The sequence below is a fragment of the Elephantulus edwardii genome, unplaced genomic scaffold (genome assembly GCF_000299155.1).
Source record: "Elephantulus edwardii isolate Elephantulus edwardi_28Jun2011 unplaced genomic scaffold, EleEdw1.0 scaffold00229, whole genome shotgun sequence".
Classification (NCBI taxonomy): domain Eukaryota; kingdom Metazoa; phylum Chordata; class Mammalia; order Macroscelidea; family Macroscelididae; genus Elephantulus; species Elephantulus edwardii.
Genome location: NW_006399979.1, coordinates 970456 through 997923, shown reverse-complemented (window position 1 = coordinate 997923; position 27468 = coordinate 970456). Strand labels below are relative to the sequence as shown.

Here is a 27468-nt window from a genome sequence, read left to right as displayed (position 1 = left end):
ACTAAGGAAGTGTAGTAGGATTTGAAATCAAGGAGTGAGGTGCTGTCTATTTTGTTTCTCTTTTTAAGGAGTGTCTTGTTTATTCTGGGCCTTTTTCTGTTCCAGATGAAATTAGAGATTGCTTTTTCCATCTCATTGAAGAATGGAATTGGTATTGTATTGGGATTGCATTGAACATGTAAATTGCCTTTGGCAGTATTGCCATTTTCACTATATAGAGTCTTCCTATCCATGAGCAAGGGATATTCTTCCACTTTTCCAGGGCTCTTTTATTTCTTATAGATATTTTTTTTAATTTTCTTTGAACAGATCCTTTGTGCTTCTGGTTAGGTTTATTCCTAAATATTTAATCTTGTGATTAGCTATTGTGAAGGATATTGTTTTTCTCAGCTCCAGTTCTGTATTCTCTTTGTTACTGTAGAGAAATCCAATTTATTTTTGTATGTTGATCTTGTATCTTGCCACTTTGCTGAATTGGTCAACTATGTCCAGCGGTTTTCTTGCTGAATCTTTAGGGTATCATCTACATAGAGAGATAATTTTACCTCCTCTTTGCCAATTTGGATATCTCTTATTTAGTTCTCTTCCCTTATTGCTATTGCTAAGACTTCCAATACAATATTGAATTGGAGAGGTGATAGTGGGCATCCTTCCCTAGTTCCTCTTAAGGGGAATGCCCTTAACCTCTCTCAATTGAGAACAATGTTGGGTCTCAGGTTTGCATATATACTTTCTCCTATGTTGAAGAAATTCCCCTCTAATACAGTTTTGTTGCACTTTTTCTGCATCAGTTGATAGGATCATGTGGTTCTTGTTCTTTGCTTTGTTAATGTGATGAATTAAATTGATTGTTTTTCTTATATTGAACCATTCTTGCATACCTATTATGAATCCCACTTGGTCATGGTGAATTATTTCTTTGATATATCATTGGATTCTATTGGCCAGGATTTTATTCAAGATTTTTGCATCTATGTTCATGAGAGTTATTAGCCTGTAGTTTTCTATTTTGGTGGTATCTTTACCTGGTTTTGGTATCAAGGATATGTTTACTTCATAGAATGAGTCTGAGAGACTTCCATCTTTCTTTATATTCTGAAATAGATTATGTAGGATTGGTGACAGTTCTTCTCTGAATGTTTGATAAAATTCACTTGTAAAGCCATCTGATCCAGGGCTTTTTTTGCCTGGAAATTGTTGTATTACCTTTTCAATGTCTTCTTTTGTAGTGGGTCTGTTCAGATGTTCAATTTAGGTTTGTGTCAGTTTAGGTACATTGTGAATTTCTAAGTATTTGTCCATTTCCTCTAGGTTTTCATATTTGTTTGAATATTATTTTTTTATAATATTGAAATATTACCCTTTTTATTTTAATTGGGTCTGTTGTGGTGTTGCTAATTTTGTATCTTAATAGGATTATTTGTGTCTTTTCCTTCTTTTCCTTTGTTAGTTTTGCTAGCGGTTTGTCAATTTTATTGACCTTTTCAAAGAATCAACTCCTCCTCACCACTGATCCACTAGAGCAAAAAGCAGACTTTAAAAGGAAGAAAAAAAGAAGAAAATCTAAGAATAATGTGGGACATCATCAAGAGAAATAACCATGCACATCATTAGAATTCCACAATAGGATTAAACAAGTAAAGGCATTGAAGAAGTGGTGGAAGAATTACTAGAGGAAAACATCCCAGGCATAATGAGGAATGAGAGAAAATATATGCAAGAAACTGAGCAAACACCATATAGAATAGACCCCCAAAGAAAAACACCAAGGCATATCATAGTTAAATTTTCTAGAACCAAAGGTAAGGAGAGAATCCTGAAAGCAGCAAGGGAGAAACAAAGAGTAACCTATAAAGTAGAACCAATAAGATTAAGTGCCTATTTCTCAGCTGAAACCATGTGGACAAGAAGAGAGTGGAAGGACATATATAAAACACTCAAAGAACACAACTACTGTCAACCAAGAATACTGTACCCAGCAAAATTATCCATCAAGTATGAAGGAGAGATGAAGATATTCCCAGAAAAACAGAACCTAAGAGAATTTGTAAAAACAAGATCAGTGTTGCAGGAAACACTGAGAGACATCCTTCTTACAGAGGTACCACAGAAAGCAGCATGGACCAAAGTAACTAGCAACAACACCAAAAGGAACTCACCAAAATGACAGAAATAAAATCTTGTCTTTAAATAATCACTGAATGTGAATGGTTTGAATGCACCACTGAAGAGAAGAAGAGTAGCAAATTGCACAGAAAACCAAAATCCATCCATATTCTGTCTACAAGAGACACACCTGAACAATGAAGATAAAGAAAGACTAAAAATAAAGGATGGCGGGAAAAATATGCCAAGCAAATGGCAACCAAAAAAAGCAGGAGTAGCAGTATTAATCTCCTATAAATTTCAAAGCAAAAACTATCACAAAGGACAAGGAAGGTCACTGCATAATGCTTAAAGGGTCAATAGAACAAGAGAGCATAACAATAATAAATATCTATGCACCAAATGAAACACATGCAAAATATATAAAACAAACATTAACAGAACTGAAAAAGGAAATAGGCAACAATATTATAGTAGTTGGAGTCTTCAATACACTCTCAAGAAAAGATAGAACTACCAGAAAGAAACTCAACAAAGAAGCTCAAGAATTAAACCACACAATAAACTAACTTGACCTCATAGATATTTATAGGCTAATGCACCCCACGAAAACACAGTATAGCTTCTTCTCAAATGTGCATGGAACATTCTCCAGAATATATCATAGTTTAGGTCATAAAATAAGCATCAATAAATTAAAAAAAACATAGAAATAATGCAAAGCATTTTCTCAGACCACAATGCTACAAAATTAGAAATTATTAACAAGAGGATAAGGGAGAAAAACCCATACATTTGGAAGCTGAACAACACCTTGCTTGAACATGATTAGGTATTAGTTAAATAAAAAAATGAAATAAAAAAATTTCTTGAAACAAATAACAATGAAAACACCACTTACCAAAACCTCTGGGAAACAGCCAAAGTAGTAATAAGAGGTCAATTTATAGCAATAAACAAACATATCAAAAGGCAGGGAAAAAATTACTATTGACTTTCTAACCCAACATCTCCAGCAAATCGAAAAAAATAACCAGCAAGAAAACCCACAGCCTCTAAAAAAAAACTGAAATGATAAAAATTAGAGCAAGGCTGCCCCCTCCCCTTCCTTACATGGTTTGGGGGGCCTGGCTGATCCTCTCCCCTGCCCTTGGCTCCATGAATGGCCTCAGCTCTCTTCGATGGTGCTAAGGCGACCAAATAAGGCAAGGTGGCCTACCAGGGTCCCCCACCCCTGCCCCCGGCTGCTCCAGCTGACCCTGTCCATCAGTGCACTATAAAGCCGCACACCCTACACCCCACCTTGCGCCTGCAGCTGCCTGACTTGAGTCCAGCCCGACCGCACACAACCTCGCTGAAGCTGCGCCAAGATGTGCAACGACGAGGAGACCACCGCCCTGGTGTGTGACAATGGCTCCGGGCTGGTGAAGGCTGGCTTCGCGGGTGATGACGCCCCCGTGCGGTCTTCCCCTCCATCGTCGGCTGCCCATGCCACCAGGGAGTTATGGTGGGTATGGGTCAGAAGGATTCCTATGTAGGTGATGAGGCCCAGAGCAAACGAGGTATTCTGACTCTCAAGTACCCTATTGAGCATGGTATCATCACCAACTGGGATGACATGGAGAAGATGTGGCACCACACCTTCTACAGTGAGCTGCGTGTGGTCCCTGAGGAGCATCCCACCCTGCTCACTGAGGCCCCGCTGAACCCCAAGGCCAACCGTGAGAAGATGACCCAAATCATGTGTGAGACCTTCAATGTCCCCGCCATGTATGTGGCCATCCAGGCGGTGCTGTCTCTGTATGCTTCTGGCCGTACCACAGGCATTGTTCTCGACTCAGGAGATGGTGTCACCCACAATGTCCCCATCTATGAGGGCTATGCTTTGCCCCATGCCATCATGCGTCTGGATTTAGCTGGTCGGGATCTCACTGACTATCTCATGAAGATCCTCACTGAGTGTGGCTATTCTTTTGTCACTACTGCTGAATGAGAAATTGTCCGTGACATTAAAGAGAAGCTGTGTTATGTGGCTCTGGATTTTGAGAATGAGATGGCCACAGCTGCCTCTTCCTCCTCTCTGGAGAAGAGCTATGAATTGCCTGATGGTCAAGTCATCACTATCGGCAATGAGCGCTTCCGCTGCCCAGAAACACTCTTCCAACCCTCCTTCATTGGTATGGAATCTGCTGGCATCCATGAAACTACTTACAATAGTATCATGAAGTGTGACATTGATATCCGCAAGGACCTGTATGCCAACAACGTCTTGTCTGGAGGCACCACCATGTACCTTGGTATTGCAGATCGAATGCAGATGGAAATCACTGCTCTGGCTCCCAGCACTATGAAGATTAAGATTATTGCTCCTCCTGAGCGTAAGTACTCTGTTTGGATCGGGGGCTCCATCCTGGCCTCACTCTCTACTTTCCAGCCGATGTGGATTAGCAAGCAAGAATATGACGAGGCTGGCCCATCCATTGTCCACCGCAAATGCTTCTAAGGTGCCTTCCCTCTTAGTCTACCTAACATTGGGGATGACAGTGTTACGCTTCTTGGAATCTTCCGAACCACCCTCCCTCACCTCTCATCAATCATTGTACAGTTTGTTTATACAAGTGCAATTTATTTGTGCTTCTAATATTTATTGCTTTATAAATAAATCAGACCAGGATTTGCAACCTACAAAAAAAATTAGAGCAAAAATAAATTAAATAGAAAAGATAAAAGCAATTGAAGCCATCACCAAAACAAGAAAAAATTATTTCTTGAGAAATAGTTCTTTTCTTTTAACAAATTCACAATAAAATAGACTTAACCTGATGAACTGCATAGGAATTAGATTGACTACATCTGTGGAACGAATTAATGGAGAAGCTCAATGTTAGCAGTCAAAAGCAGGGCAGGGACAGACTGTAGAACAAGCCATTAATTACACATCTGCAAGTTCCAATTGAGGCTAGAGGAAAGTAAAACAAGTCCACGAGACCCAGAATAGGATCAGAATTTAAAAATCATCTTAAGGCCCGGTCTGGGTCGAGTCTGGTTTAAAAAAAAAAAATCATCTTAAGAATAGTTTTGAAGCATTCAACACCTATGATTTAAGACCATATGACATCAAGGATATCATCTATGAAGAAAGCAAAAAATCATTACAAAGACAAAGGAGAAAGAAAAAAATGGACAGGGATGTCAGAAAAGACTCTGAAAGTTGCACTGGAATGCCCTGAGGCTAAAAAGAAGGGGAGAGATGCTGAAGCAAGTGTGCTGAACCGAATGTTCCAAAGGAAAGCTCTACAGACAAAGCAAAATATTATAATAGAATGTACAGAGGGCTAGAACTGGAAAATAAAAAGGGATGAAATTGCTTGGCATTTCTCAAGCTAACTGAAAACACAAATTTAAGCCTCATGTCACAATACTGGAGGAGGCCATGGGCAACATTTTTTAAATGATCCAGGAAGCATAAAAAAATAAAAAGATGGAGAAAATACACAGAGTCACTGTACCAAAAGACTGACACTCAGAAATTTCAGGAAGTGCCATATGAACAAGAGTTAATGGTATTGAAGGAGGAAGTTGAAGCTATGCTGAAGGCATAGGCAAAAAATAAGTCCCCAGGAATCAAGTTGGCATGTTTCAACTAATAGATGCAGCCCTAGATGTACTCACCAGTCTGTGTCAGGAAATTTGGAGGACTACTTGCTTTCTGGCCTACTGAATTGAAGAGATCCATATTTGCTCTCATTCCCAGGATAGGTGATCTAACAGAATTTGGAAATTATCAAACAATATCATTAATATCACATGCAAGCAAAATACTGCTGAAGACAGTAAAAAACCAGCTAGAAAATTCATCAAGAAAACTGTTATACAGATGACACAACTTTGCTTGCTGAAAATGAGGAGGATTTGAAACACTTGCTGTGGAAGATAAAAGACTACAGCCTACAATATGGATGGCACCTCAACATCAAGAAAAGAAAAATTTCTAGCACTGGACCAATAGGCAACATCCTGACAGATGGAGACAAGATTGAAGTTTTCAAATATTTCATCTTATTTTGATCCAAAATCAACATTTTGGATACCAGCAGTCAGAAGATCAAAAGACAAGCTGGACCGGAAAAGTCTGTAGTTAAGGACCTCTCTATTGAGGAGTATTGCTGTCAGTTTGAGGGCTAAGATGTGTCTGATTCAGGCTATGGTCTTTCTGATCAGTTGCTATGCATTGGAGAACTGGACAAGGAATAAGGATGGCAGAACTGTGCTTTTGAACTGTGGTGTTGGAAAAGAGTACTGTATATTTCATGGACTGTCAAAAATACAAGCAGGTATGTTTTGAAGAAGGTACAGCCAGAGTGCTCCTAGAAGGCAAAGATGGTAATGCTTTGTCTCACATACTTCAGGCATGTTGCTAGGAGAGACTATTTTTAGAGAAGGACATCATGTTTGAAAAGGTAGAGGATGAACAAAACAGAGGAAGATCCCTAACCAGATAGATTGACACAGTGACTATTACAATGGGCTCAAGTGTGTCAGAAAAAAGTGTGAGAACAGTACGGGATAAGACCAGGGTTCAGATTGGTCATAGGTCACTATAGATCATACTGAACACAGAAATACCTAATGAAAATGATAGGAGGGGTGTATGTGTGGGTGTGTGTGAGTGAGAGAGAGAGAGAAATTTGGAAAAATAGGAACTTCAGAGATCCCTGTCTTTTCTTGTGAAAGCCTATTATTCTATGTTTCTATCCATTTTTTAAATTCTTTTATTTTGGTTTTTATACAAAATTCATATACACTATGTTTCACACATGCCTTCATTTATACTGTCTCATATAATCAGTCCCATTACAATTACAGAATTGATTATCATGATCTATGCCTATTATAATTTTATTTCAGGTCCCTAGTAGATCTATCCTAATTCCTTCACCCCCTCCCTCTACCCACCAAATTCTGCAATCCTGTGATTTTCTGATCCCAGCCTGAGTCTCTCTCCTTTTTCCCTGTGGGATTTTTATTCACATCTTACTTATATCCTTTCTACAATAATGGTCCTGTGCGGTATTTGTCCTTACGAGACTGAGTTTACTCAGTATAATGTTCTCCAGTCTCTCCCATGTTATATAGTATTTTTCAAAATAATTGCTCCTGAGTGTTGCATAATATTCTACTGTGTAACTGTAGCACAATTTCTCAATCCATTAAAAAAATATTTTTATTGGTTTTTTTAAGTATTCCTTTATATTTTGTTTCATTCATATACATTTTGTTTTCTACAATCTTTTATTTACGTTGTGTTTCTCACAATCATTTATATATTTTACATTATTTTTTTTCAATTGCTTTGTTTACAAAGTTTATATACATTGGGTTTCACACTGTTTATTCACGTTGTGTTTCATACAATCATTCTCGTACATTATGTTTTATAAAATAAATCACCATTGCACCTTGCCCATCATTACCTTGTCTTTTCATCTGAAGCAAATGGGAAGAATCAAATCCATTCTTTCGTTAATGAACATTTGGACTGTTTCCGTGTTCCTGCTATTGTGAATAACACTGCTATCACATTGGTGTACAAATCTGTTTGTGTCTCAGTTCTTTATCCCTCAGTGTGTATTCCTAGCACTAATCTAACTGGGTCATATACAATTTCTGTGTTCATTTTTTAGGTAATGCATAACTGTCTTCAAGAGTGGGTGTACCATTTTACAATACCACCAACAGTATGAGAGTTCTAATCTCTCCACATCCTGTCTAATATTTATTGTATACTGTCCTTTTAAACTTTGCTACTGCTACAGGAGAGAGATGGAGTATCATTGTGGTTTTGATTTGCATCTCTCAGTGCCAGTGATTTTGAACATTTTTTTCATATGCCTGTTGGCCATCCAGATGTCTTCCTTTGTGAAAATTCTTTCCATGTCTTTTGCCCATTTTGTGATTGGATTATCAGTCTTTTCCTTGTGGAGACCCTGTAGGATTCTGTAAATTTTCATTATGTGACCCTTGTCTGTGTTGTCATTGCCAAATTCCACCCCCCCCCCCAGTCAGCAAGTTTTTACCCTATTAGAATAAGTTTTTGATACAGACTAGGACTTTATCTCAATTTTGTTATTTCCTAGTTATGCATTTTTTGCTATATTTGCCAGCCATAGGCTAGGACTTCTGAAGTTTGGTCTCATTCTGTCTCTTATGATCTTTGTGTTTTGGGACTTTACCCCTAGATGTCTAATTCATCTTGAGTTGTTTTTATGTATAGTTTGAGATGTGGATGTTGCTTAAGATTTCTCCAGTTAGTAGCCCATTTTTACCAACACCATTTATTGAAGAGGTTGTTTTTTCCCCATTTTATAAATTTCGTTTCTTTGTTGAACCACTTGGCCATAGGTAGATGGGTTAATTTCTGGGTTCTTGATTCTGTTCCACTGGTCTGTGTGCCTGTCATGTATGCTACCATGTTGTTTTACATGTTGTATAGTTGGTTTTGAGATCAGGGAGTGCTATGCCTCCCACTTCATTTTTGGTTTTTAGAAATGCTTTGTTTGCTTAAAGTCTCTTTCCTTTCCAGATAAACGTTCTAATTGCCTTTTTTATCTCTTAAAAAAATTTGGTATCTGTATTGGGATTGCATTAAACATGTATATTACTTTTGGGAGGATTGTTCTTTTCTTTATATTGAGTTTTTCGATTCATGAATAGGGAATATTTTTCCATTTAATTAGGTATCTTGTTATTTCTCACAGTAAGGTTTTATAGTTTTCTTTATTAAGGTTTTTTGTTTCTCCAGCTAGGTTAATTCCCAAGTGTCTATCTTCTTTTAGTGACTTTAATACTCTTTTATTAACTTTTAAAAAATTTTGTATTTGTTTTCATACAAAAATTTGTTTCCATTGTGTTTCATACAATCATTCCAATACATTGTGTTTTAAAAACATGTCCCTTTGCACTATGCTCACCATTACCCTGTCATTTCAGGTCCCTGCCAGATCTCTTCCATATCCTTTACCCTCTCCCTCCACCCATCAAATTGTGTGACCTTTTTGTCTTCTCAATTAATGATGCCAGTTGGTTTTTGTTTTATATCTATTTCAAATAAAGCAACACTCTATCCATCACTTCTTTAAAATAACTAAAGAGAAAAGACTATTTTAAAGTATTAAAGAGCAAGGAAACCATTGTTTTGGCTAAAAATAATACTGAAAACTAATCACCACTGTCATGTAGAATCTCCTCTTTTTTTCAAGACTACTGAGGCATAGAGAATTTAGATAATGTAGTTGAGATGACCGAATGTTAGGGGCAGATTTGAACTATAGCCATCTGAGTCCATTTGTTAAATTCTCTAAAATATATCTCTGACAGGAAAACAAACAAACAAACAAAAAACCCACAAGAAACAACACCAAACTGGATCTCTAGTAAAACTTTGTTAACCTTCCTATTAAGTATTTGTGAGCATGCATGTGAAGTATTTGGAACATTGGAATTAGTCTTACAATGGCTTTTCTGTGTGTTTTAGCACATGACTGATAACTTTACTGATAGAACAGTATTAGAAAGTTTCTGGTTGAATAATCCTTTTTCAGGTGCTTAAGCTGGAAGGCAGTTTTGGAAACATGAAATTGTCACATTCTGCAGTAGTTGGTTTGCCACAAAGTTGGCTGCTTCTTCCCCCACACATGAACATTATTTATGGCATAATTTTCACATTATTTCTTATTCAAAAACTTGAAGAAAATGTTTTCTTTTAAAAAAATGGTAGATGAACCAAAATTTCAAATACAAACTGACTTCCATCAGACTGACATAAAAAATTTGACAAGTAAATTTTCTGATTTTTTTTTCCATTTTCTAAATGTGATATAAATGATGCTTAGGTTCCATATTGTATGTGTTTGGTGGATGAATGTTTTTACGTTTAATTTGTTGTTTAACTTGTAATCTTATTTCCCCAAATTGGTTAAAAACCTTATTTTGAAAGATTATTAGATTCTATGCTAAAAAATAGAACTATAACTCATGGAATCTTTTAAACATTTAAAAATTTTTATTTTTTTGGACTCTGAAAGGATGAAAAGTAATACTTTAAAAGCAATAATATACAAACATTAGCTTGTAGATGACAAACTTATTTTATACTATCTGGGTTTTGGTTTGCCTATTTGTCTATTTGAACATTGCTATTCAAAGAGCAAGGGTCCCATGGGAAACTTCATATCTGACCTTCACCAACTTCACAGGAAAAACTATCCCTGCCCACAACATCCATAACACAAAACCAATTCCCATGAGTTCATACATGTCACCTATGCTCCCATGATTGATTATACTTATCTCAACACCAATATTACTACTTGGCTGGATTTAAAGTCCAGTATGATAGCTCACAGACCACACAGAATCATATTGAGGGAGTTAAAAGGTTATATTTCAAATTAATAACAAAATACAGTCAAGACAATGTGCACACAGGCACTTCAGCATTGAGCCTCATTACTCTAAGTGTTCCCAAGTTCTCAGCCCTGCCAATATTGGCCTCCTCTGTAGTTGTCCAACAAAGTTGTCCTTTGTTCTCCAACTATTTTCCTGCCAATATTGGATCTCCATAACCCCAAAGGCCTCTCTCACATCCAATTTTCCAGTTCAGCCATCGCTTCTCCTGCCATCCCAAAGCGTGTCACTGGGTTGGGGGAGCTCTCTTTTCTTCTGGTGTGGGAAAAATTCTTTCTAGTAGGGGAAGAATTCCTATACTCTGCAGCTAGAGCTGTTTAATTTATTGGTGAGACTAGTCTATCCTCTTGTAGATTTTTTTAGAAATTATTTTTTATTAATTTTAATGAACATTTACAGAGATTTTGGATTTCCACTCATTCATTGTTGCATTTTTCTCCCTGCCCCACTCCCCCCACCCCAGATCACTCTTCTCTTTGAAAAGTGAAGAAAAATTCCTTCAGTGTTATACAATGCCCATCCCCCGCCCCAAGTACGCTCCACTATGCAGCCTTCATTCAGGACACTGTCATAACAATAATACCCAATCATATATTGCTGTTAAACTGTTCTCTCCCTCATCTGTTTCAATGCAGTATACATACTTTATCCCATTTTTCTCAGTCTCACTCCAACCCTGATGTCACTCCCATTCTCCTCTTGTAGATTTTTGAGACTGGGCAGTCTCCTTGTGGAATGCTGTATAGCCAGTCTCTTTGTCAGTAGGTCAACATAACCCATTTACATAGTCATCTATACTAGAAAAGCCATATTGAGAGACAAACTCTGCAGTTGTTAATAAATATGAATAAGATGGATATACTTAATTAATCTCCTTACCAGGTACAATTTATTATGGTGATGTAATTGCTTTAGAAAGGAATACAAATATGTATATACTTAATCTCTATTACTCAATTAACTTAGCTAAGATCAATTAATTCAAAGTAAAACATCAAAAAGCCAGACGCACCAGTCTGTGCCACATAATATTATGTCTAAATTCATTCCATGTTCTTTTAGGTGTGTTAACAATTATTTGAATAATTGTGAGTTGTCATTGTTACTTCGAATTGGAGCTGACCCTTGGGCGGTTTTCCAGAGGTAGTAAATTACTTGGGAGGAGACTGCCCATCTTTGTCCCGCAGAGCAGCTAGTGGATCCAAATTATGTGTCACTATGTTAGCAGCAGAGCTCCTTACCATCACACCACCAGAAAATGTATAGTTAAATTGCATGTAAGTGTATTGGAGGTGCCATAATGGTAAGAATCTGTGCTGGAATCTTGAAGGCACACAGTTCAAAGCCACCAGCTGTTCCATGAGAAGATGGGCAGACTCCTCCCTTGTTATTTACTGCCTCTTGAAATCCCACTGGAGAGTCAGCTATAGATTGATTCTGACTTGAGGGCACATCATAGCAGCAACAACAACTGTAGTTTGAGGTTGTTAATTTGAAAGGCTGGAGACTGGTAGACAGGGCTTTCATTTTGAGACATGGAAGAATGGTTCTGTTGCTCTCTTTAAGCAGAATATTCTCTCAACACAAAAGAAAGTGATAAGTCTTTAACTTTTCATGCTATTTTTAACTACCCAGTTTCCTAAATTTCTTATTTTTGTGTTGTCTATATTTTCTTTTAAAACTAGTACCCACTACTTTTATATACCACTAACTCCCAGCAAGGCTGTGTGTGTCCAGTCTGTGTGTGGAATTGTGTGCTCTAAGGTTTTCAGCAGCTCTTTTGAGAGTAGATTGTCAGACCTTTCTTCTGAGGTCCTTCTGGGTTGACGTGAACCTCCAATTCTTTGATTTGCAATTGAGTGCATTGATCATGTGGACCACTCAGGGGCTTCATGTCTTCTAACATGAAAGCTAATTTTTTATTTATTCAGTGGTCACAAGAAAGTGTAGAATTAGTGGTTCTTAGATAATGTTGTTTGCCTAAATTGGTATTTCAGGAAAATTGGCTAACCCTGTTTTTACCCTAAATCATAATTTTAGAGGTTGCAGGAACCTCTGAGATGTCAGAATGAAAAAATTGGCCATGGCATTCTTAACAACTCAGGAATAATTGGATGCAGCCTAACACCATCTGTGAATACTTTTGAGACATTGTCACATAGCATTGATTTACTATCTTGATCTTAAAAATGAATACCTGTCACTTCTTATCAAGATTACTGTTGTCATCGGGGAAATGTTGAGTACTATTAATAAAATTTTTTGGAAAATACAGATTTTATATTCTAATTTCTTATAATCTTATAGAAAGCAAGCAAGCAATAATTCTACCCCAGCCCCTCAAATTCCAAGAGTGGTAGACCAATTCTCCAGTCTGAAATTATGAATAGAGAAGGAGTTAATTGAAAATGTCATAAAAGATGAGGTTTATTAGGGAAATAAAAATAAAGATCCTGCTTATATTTTTAATGCATAAATCTCACAGGTCTAGTTCTCTTTCATTGCTGTCGAGTGAGATCTCACTCATGGTGAGCTTCCGGTAGGTTCCTGCACTGTAAACTGCATAGAATGAGGTCGCACATCTTTCTCCCTCAGAGGTACTCATGGATTTGAAGTGCTGGAGAAGATTGCCTTTGGGTTAGCAGAATAACTCTTTACAAACTATACCCACCAGTGCTCTCTCAATTCTGGTTGATGTACCCTGTTTCTCTCTAGAAATTTGAAGGAAGAAATAAAATATTGCTACAGCACATATCTTGCTATAATAGATAATTTGCTACATATATGAGTCAGTTTCCCCATGACAGCATATAATAACTGAGTTGATTAAATAGATTCCCCAAAATTGGCTAGTTGTATTATCAACATAAACTATGATGATGATAATGGTTGCAGGAAATACCAAAATAAATGTCTGCATGAACAAATTGGATATCAGTTCACTCCAGGTGTAGTAAATTGGTTTAGTATTAGAAAGTCTACTAATGAAATTTAATTACATTGGTTGAATGAAAGAAGAAAAAAGCTACAGAAGCATGTCACAGGGTGCAGGAGAGTGGTCAGTAATTTACAGAAACTTTACCATTAAGGGTAGTCACATTCTGCAGTGAGTTGTACTGACAACCCAAATGTGGTCCCTCTCTAGCTGTTTGAATCCACCAGTGACTGAAAGAGAAAGATGGATAATCTCTTCCTGTGTGATTTACAGCCTCTGAAAACTCACAGGAAGGTCAGCAGTGGGTCAGTTCTGACTTGACAGCAATGAGTTTTGACTTTTAAATATTTTAAAATATTTTAAAGCCAGTAAAAATACTGGCTTTAAAATAAAAATCTAGACGATACATTGTAGCTAATTATGTGTATGTATATATATTTCATTTGCTTTTCTAGAAACAAATATACATAAATACATATATATGTATTTAATTTTTTCTCTTTTTACACGCACACTAATCTAACCAGTGCTGTAAAACAATTAAAATTAATGAAAAATTGAAATAGAATAAACAGAAAACATCATATAGGCAGATAAATTGATTTTATGCATAGATCATCTCAATTTAATTCATATATTATTAGAATTAACTAAGGAATTTAACGGTATTGCTATCCTTAAAAAATACAAATAAAAAATACTTTTTAAAAACATCAATATTTACTGATACAGAAATTACGGGTGTCTGGAAAATGTTTAAAAATCGTTTTAGGCTTTAAAAAAAGTTCTAAAACTCATTATTATAAAAATATTTTCGTGATTATTAATAGGTAGAAAGATTTCTTACAATAGTCAGCTGTTGTGTAACTTATCTGTAGATTTAGTTCTATTTCAAACAAAATCTAAGTAAGATTTAAAAAAAAACCAACTGACAATTGATTCCAAAATGTTATAGAAGATTAAGGGCTCTAAAATAGCCAAGATGTTCCAAAGAATAAGAACAAGGTCGTTTCAGCTACAGGTTTAAGCACAGCAAGAAGTTAATGTGTAGGTGCTGTTGCCGTCAGCTGGGGGCTGCATTGCTCCTGAGGCATCCTGCCCTCACTAGCAGAGCACCATGACTCAGATCAATGAGGTCCAGCATGACATCCTCCTAGGAAGTATTGTTTCTCCAGAGAACTGCTTTTGGTGTTAAATGAAAGTATGTTGCTACTACTGGAAGGGCTTTGAATAACAGTAGTTTAAAGGATATTGGAGCCAGGCTGCCTGGATGAAAATTCCTTTATTTGCTGTCTGATCTGGATGATTATCCCTGATTTCCTCATGTGGAAAATTAGAGGAAAAGTTCTTTCTTTATAATATTAGAAAAGTTGAATGAGTGAATACAGAGTAGACAACTGGCACACAATGCTCAGTTAATACTGGTTATTATTGGTTTTTGTCTTTAAAAAAATACAGTCTTTTTATTCTTATGTTACCTTTGACAATACTTTGTATTATTTTTAATTCATTGTTAAAGTATGGATAATCAAACCATGCATACTTCAAGTAGGAAAAACAATGTCAAATTGATGCTGAGCACATACTGTTGTCTGTAACTTTAGGAAAAAACCCTCAGTTTATTATTGTTGTTGAGTACAACTCATAGCAACCCTATGAACAAAAGGCCTTATGCCCCTCTACAACTATCAACATTTATCAAAGTTCATAGAGTTTCCAGAGGCATGTTATTTAAGTAGTGGATGCCACTCCTTGTTCCAAAATTGCTTCTCAGTTTATTAAAAGGTGAGATTTATCAGGGAATGGCATGATTATATTACCCTGAGGTACCAGAGCCTGCCTTTCTTGCTCCCTGGGAACTGATGGTGATTTTGAAGGACTGGAGATATGCACCCATTTGGTTGGACAGTACTACACACTATGGACTTTTCACCAGAGCTCCTTGACAGAATGGAGTGAGTGAGACACCAATATATTATTGGAATTTATACACAGTACAGTCTAGATATAGGAAATGAATACCTGAGTAAGCCTAGGAAAATCAGTCCAAAAGACTACAAAAATGTAAGATTTTCACTGAGATTTTAAGAATGAATATCTGTGTCTGAGTCCATATGCTTATATACAAACTAACCAGATCCTATCAGACTGAATTCCATTCAGGAGAAGCAAGTATTTAATAACCTTTTGAAGGTTATGGCAACAGGGTGTTGTTGATGGAAAGAAACCATCAGAGGTGGATAAAAGTATTTAGAATACCTTTAATGACAAAGAAACTTAGGGAAACAGATAAACTGAGTGATGCTGCTGTAAGCTCCTCTCATGCAGTTAGAGCTTTTCATTTTCCCTTGAATCTTACAGTTGTGGATTGGTATCAGGTATGAAAACTTTCTTTTTCTTCATACTGACTCCATCTCCTTCCTGATTATTCTGGAAACTGTCTACTTGCCCACCTGCTGATCTTGAGCAAGTCACTGGTGCAGTTCATCTACTACAGTAGTAGAACCGCCTTTTTGGTAGAAAGTAATCTTTCTTTTTAGAACTCCATTTCCTGACCTGCAAAATGGAGATGACCAAAAGTGCTTAGTGCACGAGCAAGTATATAATAGGAATGAAGTATATTGTTTATATTATTTTACCATATCTAAAAATTTAGGTTGTATTTAATATTTAATCTCTTTACTTCCCTCTGTCACAGTTCAGTGCTTTGCAGTTCTGTGCCGATGCATTTTTGTTAATTTTTTTTCCACCTGTATCTCCATGAAAAAGAAGAAATTTTTGGTTTAGGAAATTAAAGGATAATTACAGATGTATACATTAATAATGATCATGTAATACATTTTAGTGAATGATGCTAAGATTATCACTGAAATGTTTACAGAATTAGGAAGAAATTTATAAGTCATTTATACTCACATTAAGTATCTTTTATTTTAGTTAAGAAAGTGATCTAAATGTCCAAAATGACTTTTTATAGATCTTGTGTTTTTTTAAATGTATTATTAATTGCACACTTTACAGTGTAGTACATTAAAAAAATAAGCTTTAATCCCACTTAAGGAGAAAAAGTTCACTGAAATTGTAGATGATCTATTAAAATAGAATTGCTCCTAGCGTGCTTGGAGTAGTTGAAATGCAGTTTTAAATTTTGTTTTATAAATGTCTGAACAACACTACAAAACTTAACAACAACAAAAAAGGACAAACTTTAAAAAAAACTCCAGGAACTATTTCCAAAGCAAAATCATACACTACTTTACACTTTCCTAATTTAGTCCCAACAACTATAGATTATTTATATTAATCTATTTGGGCTGTTAAGATTGTATTTATTTTTTTTCTACTCTTTTTTTTGTCTTTTATACTTTCTATAGCTTCATCAAAAATTTTATTAAAATATTTGTCTTGGTAATATCACTTCCATTATAATAATATTTTAGTCATTTTAGAGGAAGTGCTCTTAGTCTATATTTTACCTCCATTTTTTCTATCTATGAAATTAATTTTATAGTATTTCTGTGGTTTTGTTACAGATTATGAAGAAGAAATTTTTTGGGTATGTAAACTCTTTGCACAGAAATTTGCAAAAATTACTTCCTGCTCATACTTTTCTGTTTGCACCATTAGAACATAAACTAATCTGTAGAGTGAGTACTTTATGTAAAGAAAAAAATATCTATTAGAGCTTTTTTAAATTTTATTTTTTTATTTTTTTTTATGTGTGTACCCTCAAATCAGATCTGACTGGTACAGGAGGTGATTGTTCCTCCTTCTTCAGCACAACATCTGGTGGATTTGAACTGTGTACCTCTAGGATTGCAGTACAGCTTCTTGCCACTAGGCCACCAGAGCTCACCTAGAGCTTTTTAAAAAGGGGTAATATCCTTCCAGGATATGTCAAGCAAATTGTTGAACTAGGGTGATTTAAAAGGTTTCATTCCTTTGCTTTAATTTTAAGATCCTAAACCAGTGAAAATAACTTGTAGGCTATGTTATGTAGTGTGACTCATATTTAGGATAATTTAGTTTGACAGTTAAATCATGAAGCAGATGTTAAAACATTTACAAACCACATTGAACTATTTTTTAATTGAAAGTTCAGTCATCTACAGAACTTAAGCTATATTTTATTTTCTTAGATTTTCCTTGAATCATAATGATTTATTTTTTATTTAAAAAGTAATCTTATTTAAGTTCTGTGACCTTGTAAAGAAAGTATTCAAATTCAACCATAATAATTTAATTTTATAACATTTTGTTATTGTTGTTGTTGATTGCCCTCAAGTTGAGCACAGCTCAGCCACCCTATGAACAAAAGGCCTAAAGTCCCCTTTCAACTATCAACATTTATCAAAGTTCATAATTTAATCATAATTATATAATTTAATCCCCTTTAATTATGTGAACTTTTTTTAAATTAAATTTTATTTGTTTTAATGAACATTTACAGGGATTTTGGGTTTTCATTCCTTCACTGCTGCACCATTCTCTCTACCCTCCTCCCCAGTTTGTTCTTCTTCCCCACCATCCAAATGTCTGTTTTAATTGTCCAAATGCCACAGTGCTTGTCAAAGCCAGTTCTGATTAATCTCCTTTGTCGGTGTGTCCTTTGCCATTCCCTATCACTCCTCCCTGAGAGAGACTTCACCCTGATTCATAAGGAAAAGGGGATGGCGTATTCTCTTAGCTACTTCCTGCTGAAAAGGGACGCTGTGGGTTTCAGGGTGAAGATCTTCTCTCACTACTCTAAAGGGCCCCTTTGGCAGTAGGAAACACATAGACTATTATGGAGATTGATTTTGGAATTTAGATGCACTGTTATTAATTGTGCTTGGCTGTACATGTTCATATCCCTGAAGATGTATCATGGGGGGGTTGCAACCTAGAAGACACAAATTTAACAAGTTATAAGTACATGGGTCAAAAATTATGGAAAAGTAAAAGAAAAGATTCTTTGTCAAGATGAAAATATCCTCCTTTCATATCAGAGCTTTTCTCTCCTGATGACCTCAAGATTCTCATTGTATATGTATTTGATAGATAATGTCATAGGTAAATGTATTTCTCATGTGTATTCCTCATTCTGTTGATCTTTATGTTGAATTAATGGAGAAAATAATAGAATTGAGAACTTTTCAATAGAAATTTTTACAAGTTAAATGTTCTATACCAAAAACTCTTGTGATTTCTGCTTTCTTTGCATAGAGCTACCAGAAGTGAGAGGAAATTGGTATTATTTGTTCTAATCTCCCTTGGCCAAAAATTGACTGCAATGTGTACTTGTTGTAGAATGCTTGTAGCATACCTCCTTGACCATGCACAGATGTGTCTGACCTTAGATTGCAAAGGAGAAAAACCATTTAGGAGAACCCAACAGGGTAGTTTTATTCTTGTTTGTTTTTAGTTTTCAGTTGGCTCAGGCTGGTCTTCCTGGACTAGAATCTTGGGGTAGGTTTTAGAATGAGAGCAGCACTTTCCCAAAAGACAAAGGTTTCTCTTTCTGCCTTTTATTTGAGAGCTCTGGAGGCATAGTCCAGGGGCAGTTGCTCTGCTGAACCTCTCCAGCAGTTCAATATACCACCTGCTGCACTGGAGAAAGACAGGCAGTCTTCTCCTGTGTGACTTACAGCCCCGGAAGCCTACCAGTGGGTCAGCTCTTCGATTCTGACTCTGCCAGTATTGCTTCAGGTATTCTCATTGAACTTGCCCTAATTCTTTAAAAAGTATTTATCCCAGTTTATTTCATCCTTCATTTAACATTCTTCTTTAAAGCTTTCTGAGTTCTGACATCCTGTCTCTGTATTTATTTATTTTTTAATCTTTATGGGACAGCTGGCAGCTTCAGCCCAGGATTTGAAGATCCCTATATTAATTTTCTGTTGCTGCTGTCAGAAATGATGAGAAATCATTTGTGTTTGAAGCAGCACAATGTATTGTATTAATATTCTGACTTGAATAATTCAGGAGAACCTTCGCATCTCAAGGTTCTTAATTTTAATAACATCTGCAAAGTCTCTCTTATCACTGAAGGTAAAACATGCAGTTTCTGGGTATCAGAACACAGTAATTTTAGAGAGCAGTTATTATGACTACCACTAGCCTTTTCTCTTTTTCTTACTTTGGAGACCCAAAATAAATTACCTGTTCCTCCCCTCCCTTCCCACATAGGATCAGTATATTGCTCTTGTTTTGTACCATAGAATCAGAACTGACCCCTTGCTGACCCTCCAGTGGGTTTTCAGAGGCAGTTAATCGCATAGGAGGAAATTGCCCATCCTTCTCCTGCGGAGCAGCTGGTGGCATCAAACCATGTGCCTTCAGCGTTGCAGCACAGCTTCTTGCCACACCCAGTGCATATGACTCTAGAACAGAGCTTTTCAACCTGCTTTTCTTTCATGAACTGCTTGGATTTTTATTGTGTCTTCATCCACCTTCTTCTGGTAGTTCTAAGTCCTAGCGTAAGGTCTTCTTTAGAGATATCTTCCCAGCCAGGGACTTAGCTTACAGTATTCTTTCTGTAACTGTCTCTATGCCAGGACAGGCACTACTGTGTTCTGTAGAAATGGCAGTAGGACCACAGCAGTCTTGGATGCTTGGGCTATAATCCACAGCCCCACCAATTCCTAGTGCTTCCGACTGTTTGCTTTTGGAGCTGCTTTGGACTCCTGAACACAGATGAGGTATTTAATTATTCTATTGGTCATTTGAATATGCAAAGTTTAAGGAATAATTGGATAAACCATATTGCCCTAGCCATCAAGAAGCTCAAAGACATGAGGGCAGAGACATGAAATATAGATAGATAGATAGATGATAGATAGATAGATAGATAGATGATAGATAGATAGATAGATAGATAGATAGATAGATAGATAGATAGATGCATGCCAGAATGGTTAAACACTTTGGGTATTCATTGAAAAGTTGGTGGTTCAAACACCCAGTGCTCCATAGGAGAACAATCTGGTGATATACTTCTATAAATATTATTAGATGCTGCAAGTTAACTACAACTTATAATGACCGAACAGACCAAAATTTTCTCCTCTTCTGAACCCTTGCCATTACTGTAGTCACTCTCAGTCCATCAGGTTGAGGATCTTCCTTTCATTCAGTGACCCTCTGTCTTTGTCAGGACGATGTGTTTGGGTTTTTTTTCCAAGCATTGACCCCTCCTAACAGCATGTTCAAAATACATTAGATGAAATTTTACCATCCTTAATTTTAAAGAGCACCCTGATGCATTTCCTCCAAAACAGATTTGTTTGTTCATGGGACAATTTAACTTTGTCATCTTGGATATTATTATTTAGAACTGACTTGATAGCACAGAACAACATTTCTGTGTAATTCTTGATGTAGAAAAGAATTAAATGATATACTTTATAGAGTTGAAACCAACCCATATCTGGCCCTCTACTGGGTTTTCAGAGAGAGTTGATCACAGGGGAGGAGACTGGCCATCATTCTCCTGCAGAGCAGCTGGTAGCCTCAAACCTCGTGCCTTTGAAATTGCAGTGCAACTTCTTGCCACTACGCCATCACAGCCCCCTGATTTTAGAGGACATCAATAAGCATAAGTATCACTGGGTGATACTTTCTCAATATATGACCTTGGGCACATTTCTTAACTTACAGAATTCTAACTCACAGAATTGTGAAGTTTCAAAGAGTTAATAGTGCTAAGCTCTAGACTGGACCTTGAATAGGGAAAACACTCAATAATATTATCATGCATTACCATCATCTTTTATCATCATGATCTCTCTTGAAATGCTTATTGCTTTTCTATAATCATCATCAATAACAACAAATTCTTTGATTCTGTCTGTGGTTCATACACAAAGGAAACTTGTAACCGTCTGGTTGCATTGTATTGGTGGATGTGTATGAACATCAGCCATGGGAATATATATTGGGCCTGGTGTAGAGATTGTTAGTGTTCTACAAGGTAATTTATAATGCTCAGTTTACAGAAGAGAGTCCTGGTGGTGTAGTTTGTAGACAGTTCAATTCTAACCCCACAGCAGCTCCTCTCTGTTGGTTCCAATCCACCAGCAACTCCAACAGGAAAAAGATGGGCAGTCTCCACCCATGTGATTTACAGCCTCCAGAAGCCCATCAGAGGCTCCGCCCTGAGTCAGTTTTAGCTTAAAGACAATGAGTAGAGAGTTTGCATTTGGAAAAGCTCATGTAGCTCTTTTTATTATTATTTTTTAATTCATTCCTTCTTGCATATTTCCTCCCTCCCTCTTCTTTCCCCGTCTCCAGTCCACTTGACAGTGCACCTATTATTTCCGGAGTGTTAATTGTCACACATATACTGCCTAATCATATATTCCTTCCAGACAGTTCTTCCCCCATCAGTTCCAATACAGTGTTCATTTTCTATCCACTCTTTATCTATTCTTCCCCCAAACTCTATGCCAGTCTTATTTTATAACAGAGGTGTTACGCAGTACTTGTCCTTTTGTGAGAGGCATTTTTAAATAATATATTTATTATTTGTAAATCTGATAAGGTAATTTGGAGGACAATAATCTAAAAAGGAAATTGAGTTTCATTAATTAAGATGTATGGTTATAATTTTTAAAAATGAACTTTGAAGTGATTCTTTTAAAATATTAATAGACAAAAAGGAAGATTAATTCTTTATGGTTTTAGCTCCTTATCTACATGGTATTTATCTGATTATAAGCTTTCATTGAAATAGGAAACATTGTATAAAATGTTAAATGTAAATAGAGCTAACTTTGAAATATATATGAATCTCTTTAATATCAAATGAGCAAATTGAAATTAATTTCACATGAACATATTATGTTTATTTCATTAAAACATTTTAAATTATTAAACTTTTACTCTCAAGTTTGATTTGTTATAACTGTTTTAAAATATTACACTATTATCTGTTTATATCTTTCTGCTTCTTGAATTTTAATGCACAGAAACATTAATTTTCTTACAACATTCATGCATATCTAACAATAATTATATTTCTAAATAGAAATGTAATACTATTTTAGAGACATTTCTATTTTGGCCACTTGTTAAATTTTTCAGTAATTTCTCACTGTACTTCAGCTATGTTTGAAAAGAAAAATATATGAAATTAATAAAAATTAAAAAAGATTACTTAGAAAGACTATACCCAGTATAGATTCTATTATGACCTAAATAAGCTTTACATGATGAAAGTGGTGACACTACATCAGATAATTATCCAATATGTTGTTATTGTGGTGGTGGTTTTTACTGTTTCATGAGCCTTTGAGTCATTTGCAACTCATGGTGACCCTATTAACAGTAGCTCTGAACTCTGTCCTATCCTGAGCCAGTCTCACTGTTTCTGCCTATACCTACCACCATTACTCCAGTTACTGTGTGAAGCCATCTCATCCAGGGTCTTCCTCTCCCGTGCTGCCCTTCTACCATTCCATGCATGATATACTTCTCCAAGGGCTGGTCCCTCCTGACCACATACCCAAAGTATGTGAGACTAAGTTTTAAAATCCTTGCCTCCAAGGAACAGCCTGATTTCACCCTATCCAGGACAGACTTGTTCTCTTGACAGTCCATGGTATGTTCAAGACTCTTCTCCAGCACCACAACTCAAATGCATACATGCTTCTTCTGTTATCCTTAGTTATTGTCCAGTTGTTTATTACATAGCAAGTAATTGCAAAGACCATGGCTTGGATCAGCCACACCTTAATCTCTAGACTGACATCTTTGCTCTACAGTACTCTGGAGAGGTCCCCGACAACAGATTTTTCCCAGTGCAATTTTAGCTTTTGATTTCCTGGCTGCTGGTACTAAGAGTGTTGGTTATGGAACCAAACAGGCTGATGCTGTTAACAATCTTAATCTTTTCTCCATCTATCATGATGCTGCCAATTGATCAGTACTATATATATATATATATATATATATGACAGCAGCTTTTACATGTAGTCTATTTTAGTCTTGGTAGGAGCTACCTAGACAATGAGTCAAAAGGACACTGGGCTCAGACAAAAAGTTTCATGAACAGAATGTGATGCCTGCCATGAATGAATACTGTCACATAGGTTAAAAGTGGCACACTTCTTAAATGTGTAGGTGGAAAAGGAAGCAGAGAACAATAAGCTTTACATCTTTATCTGACTAAAACAGCATCTGCTTCTGACTTAAACTTTTGATACATATATGGTCAACTAAAATCAGATTCATTAGGGATTGGGATCTGCTTAGACACCTTTGGTTAGGGGAAACTTTGACTTCATGAGTCATGATTGTGTGTAAATGAAAACCAGATTTATTCAGAAATATATCCACACAGCAAGGAATTTAAAGTGTAAAAATGTAAAATTATAATTCCTTATCCCCCTAATAAATATTTATGGAGGGTCCCCGGAGTGAATGACTGCATTTTACCTAACTTAGGTTAAACATGGCTTTGCTTTGTGTTCCAAATATTTTGTACTCCAGCTATATTCTGTAAATTTACCTAATTTTTTCCACTTTTTTGTGTGACTTTAGAAATTACTATAAGCTAGTTATGATGAATTGATACTCATTTATAAAAGGACTCAGGTTCTGATTTAAAGAATGTTTCAGATAATATCTGTGCCACACACAGAGCTATAGGACTTGGATTTGGGCTTTTCACTTGGCTCTCTAGACCATTGTTTCTTCATCTCTAAAATGAGCATTGTGATGGTTCTTCTCTCGCATAGGGTTTGTGAGAACTTAATGTGATTGTGTCTCGTGCTTAGTGCTCAGGACTTAATACTGCCCTGTTGATATGAAACCATTTCAGAGAATAGTAGTGGGAATTCTTTCTTTTTCAGTTTCATATATGTACTGTCCTAATTTACTTCTTATTAATGTACTTTGAAAAGTATATTGCTTGTGAGCATATAAAACATTAACTTTGTAAATAATCAATTTTATTTCAGAAAATAAAATGCAAAATCAGTTATTTCCATTTCTTTTTTAACTGGGAGCAGACTCCAATACAGATTTTTCAGACACTGAAGCATTTACACAATATTCTATAATTAGAGTTCAATAAGCAGATTTACACTATAGACACATTATTCTAAATGGAGCAGAATTTTTCTGTTGGCACATTTTGCTTACAGAAATTGCTTCTTTTTTTCCCTTCAGTATTTCTTTAATATGTATGTTCTCACTCAGTATTTATTTTCCCTTTAGATTAGCCATCATAATACGCATTCATATTTCTAGAACATTTTTCCTTAACAGTGATTTTGCTGTTTTTCTCTGTTTCCAAGATTATACAACTACCAGTGTGCAAAGACTTATAGCCTTGGGAATCCTAGAGATTTCCTGAAGAATTCTACTTTTTTTCTATAGGTTTTGGAAGTCAGAATTGGCTAAATTGCAATGGACTTGTTTTTTTAAAGTAAGATTGTTTCTCCTGTTTTATGATATTTAGCTTCCCTTCCCCCTACCGCATCATTTTCAGGTTAAGGTAAAGAGAGAAGAGATAGATTCACCGCCTTCAGTGATTTAAGAGTTCTCAACTCTAGCTGTACATTAGAATCCACTAAGGGTTTTTTTTTGGTTTGTTTGTTTGTTTTATTTGTTCCCCCCCCCCATATCTTTTTTGAAAGGAAGCGCCCAGATCATACCCCAAAATAATCAAATTGTAACTTCTAGGCGTGAGACTTGAATCATGGTTGCTTTTTAAAACCCTTCAAGTGATTTTAGGATGCACCTAAAAGTGAAAACTACTGCAGGAAAATGTTGTAGGATACACTTTGGAACAATTGCAAGTCCAAGTGGAAGGGAAGGAAGCTAGACAATTAATGAGGAACCCCATTTCTGATGAATGGAAGAAGAGTGAGACTGCAGCTCCAAAACTTGGAAGTACACCACTCTCACTTCACCAATAAAATCCTGCATTATATTGCAGTGAAGTCAGTATGCCTTTTAGAAAACATCAACAATTTAGAGTCTGGAAGTGCACATATGTTTTCCAGAAGTTCTTGAGTGACCCCCACACCCCCGCCCCATCCTTTCCCATTCTACTATACTTTTCTCCTTTATCTTTTGAAGAAATACAGTGACACAGAGATTTAAATGTTCAAATACTAACTGAAAAAAAAATACTAACTGAAAGGTTGACAGTGTAAACTCACGCAGAAGCCCTCCCAAATCTTCATGATTTCCTCCCTTCCCTCCCCTCTGCCTTCCTGCCCCTCTTCTTCCCCTTTTTTGTCTTTTATCCATGTCTTACTAGTTATCCTTTTATTTTTTTATAATTATGATCATATGCAGTATTTGTTCCTATGAGGCTAAGTTAGTTCACTCAGCATAGTGCTCTCTAGATTCTCCCATATTATGTACAAAATTATTCTTCCTCAGTGCTGCATAGTATTCCATCATGTGAAAGTATCATAATTTCTCAATCTGTTTTCTTATTAATAGACATTTGGGTTGTGGCCATTTTCTTGCTATCTTGAATAACACTGCTGTGAACATAGGTGTACACATCTCTGTTTGTGTCTCAGTTCTATTTTTGATGCCTTTGAGTTGTGTTGCTGGAGAAGAGTATTAAACATACCAAGAGAACAAACAGGTCTTTCCTGGAGAGGTTGAAACCAAGTTACTTCTTGGAGACAAGGACTTAGAAGCTTGTGGTCAGGAAGGACCAATCCTTGGAGAAGGACATCATGCTTTAAAGAGTGGAAGGACAGTGCCACAAGGAAAACTCTGAATGAGATGAATTGACACAGTAGCTGGGATAATGGAGGTAGGTGTGTCAGAGACAGTGAGATTGGCTCAGGATAGAACAAGATTCAGCACTATTATACATAGACTTGTTATGAGTTACAAGCAACTTGACAATATATAGCAACAATTATAATAACAATACTATATTCCTAGTAGTGTAGTAGCTGCATCAAATGGGATTTCTTTGTTCAGGTTTTTGAGCAAACTTTTTTGTCTAGAATGTGGGGAACATTCCAATAAGAGTTTTAAAGGACTGTATAAGCTTCCTGCAGAATGGAATTAATAGTTAAAGTAAAAATAGCAATAAGAGGCTTTCCGATTATTTGCTAGGATAATACCCATCTCTATCAATTTTAGGACTGTTTTGTAGCACATGTTAAAGTTGATTCTTTTCATGCCAATAACTGTGTTCTTTAAAAAGTATTTAATATTCCGATGTATTTTCTCACCATGGCTAGCATCAGAAAACCACTTGATAATTTCTGAAAGTTTAAATTACCAGACTTCAATTACCTCTATTCGATTTGGGATTAAAAATATTTGTGGGGGGAAAACAATTGTGAATGAAATAGCAGCCAAATCCCAACTGAGGGACCAAATACCTAGCCAGCGCTCTTCAGAACTGTCAGGGTCACTCATCAGAGCTGAGAAACGGCTGAGAAGCTGTCACAGCCTAGAGGACCTGAGGGGACATGATGATTAATATAATGTGATATCTGAATGGGGTCCTGGTAAAAAAAGGGAACATTGTGTAAACACCTAGGAAATTGGAATCAAGAATGGGCTTTTTATCTAATAAACTTTCGTTGTTTTTAGGCATCCTTGAGACAGCTCCGACTCCTACTTACTCTGTGTACCTCAGAATGAAGCACTGCCCATCTTGTGCCACCCTCACAGTCTCCACTGAACTTAAACTATTGTTGTAGCCACAGTGTCAGTCCAGCTTCTTCTTTTGTTTTTTTTAACAATCCATTGTTTATTTAGAATTCAGATTAATAGTGTCTAGTATTTTCTCAGGCAATGTTTAACTCATTCTAGTTTCTATTAACATTCTATTTTTAAACAAAGTTCAAACAGATTTCAAGTTCCAAACATACAGCAGGCAATGATGTCTGGTTAAAATTGAATAACCAAATTTTGTTTTCATAGTATTTATTTTTACAAACGTCTTGATTTGTGGCAAAATGCTAGCTATGCATTTAAAGTGGTGTATACTT

The 27468-nt window shown here is 36.1% G+C and overlaps 1 protein-coding gene and 1 pseudogene across 1 annotated transcript in view; both read left to right on the top strand.

Moving 5' to 3' along the window:
- The window catches only part of BCKDHB (branched chain keto acid dehydrogenase E1, beta polypeptide), a 454972-nt gene that overhangs the window by 392315 nt on the left and 35189 nt on the right, over positions 1 to 27468 (top strand). The gene's annotated exons all lie outside the window — the stretch shown is intronic.
- LOC102862777 lies at positions 3477 to 4609 on the top strand (annotated as a pseudogene).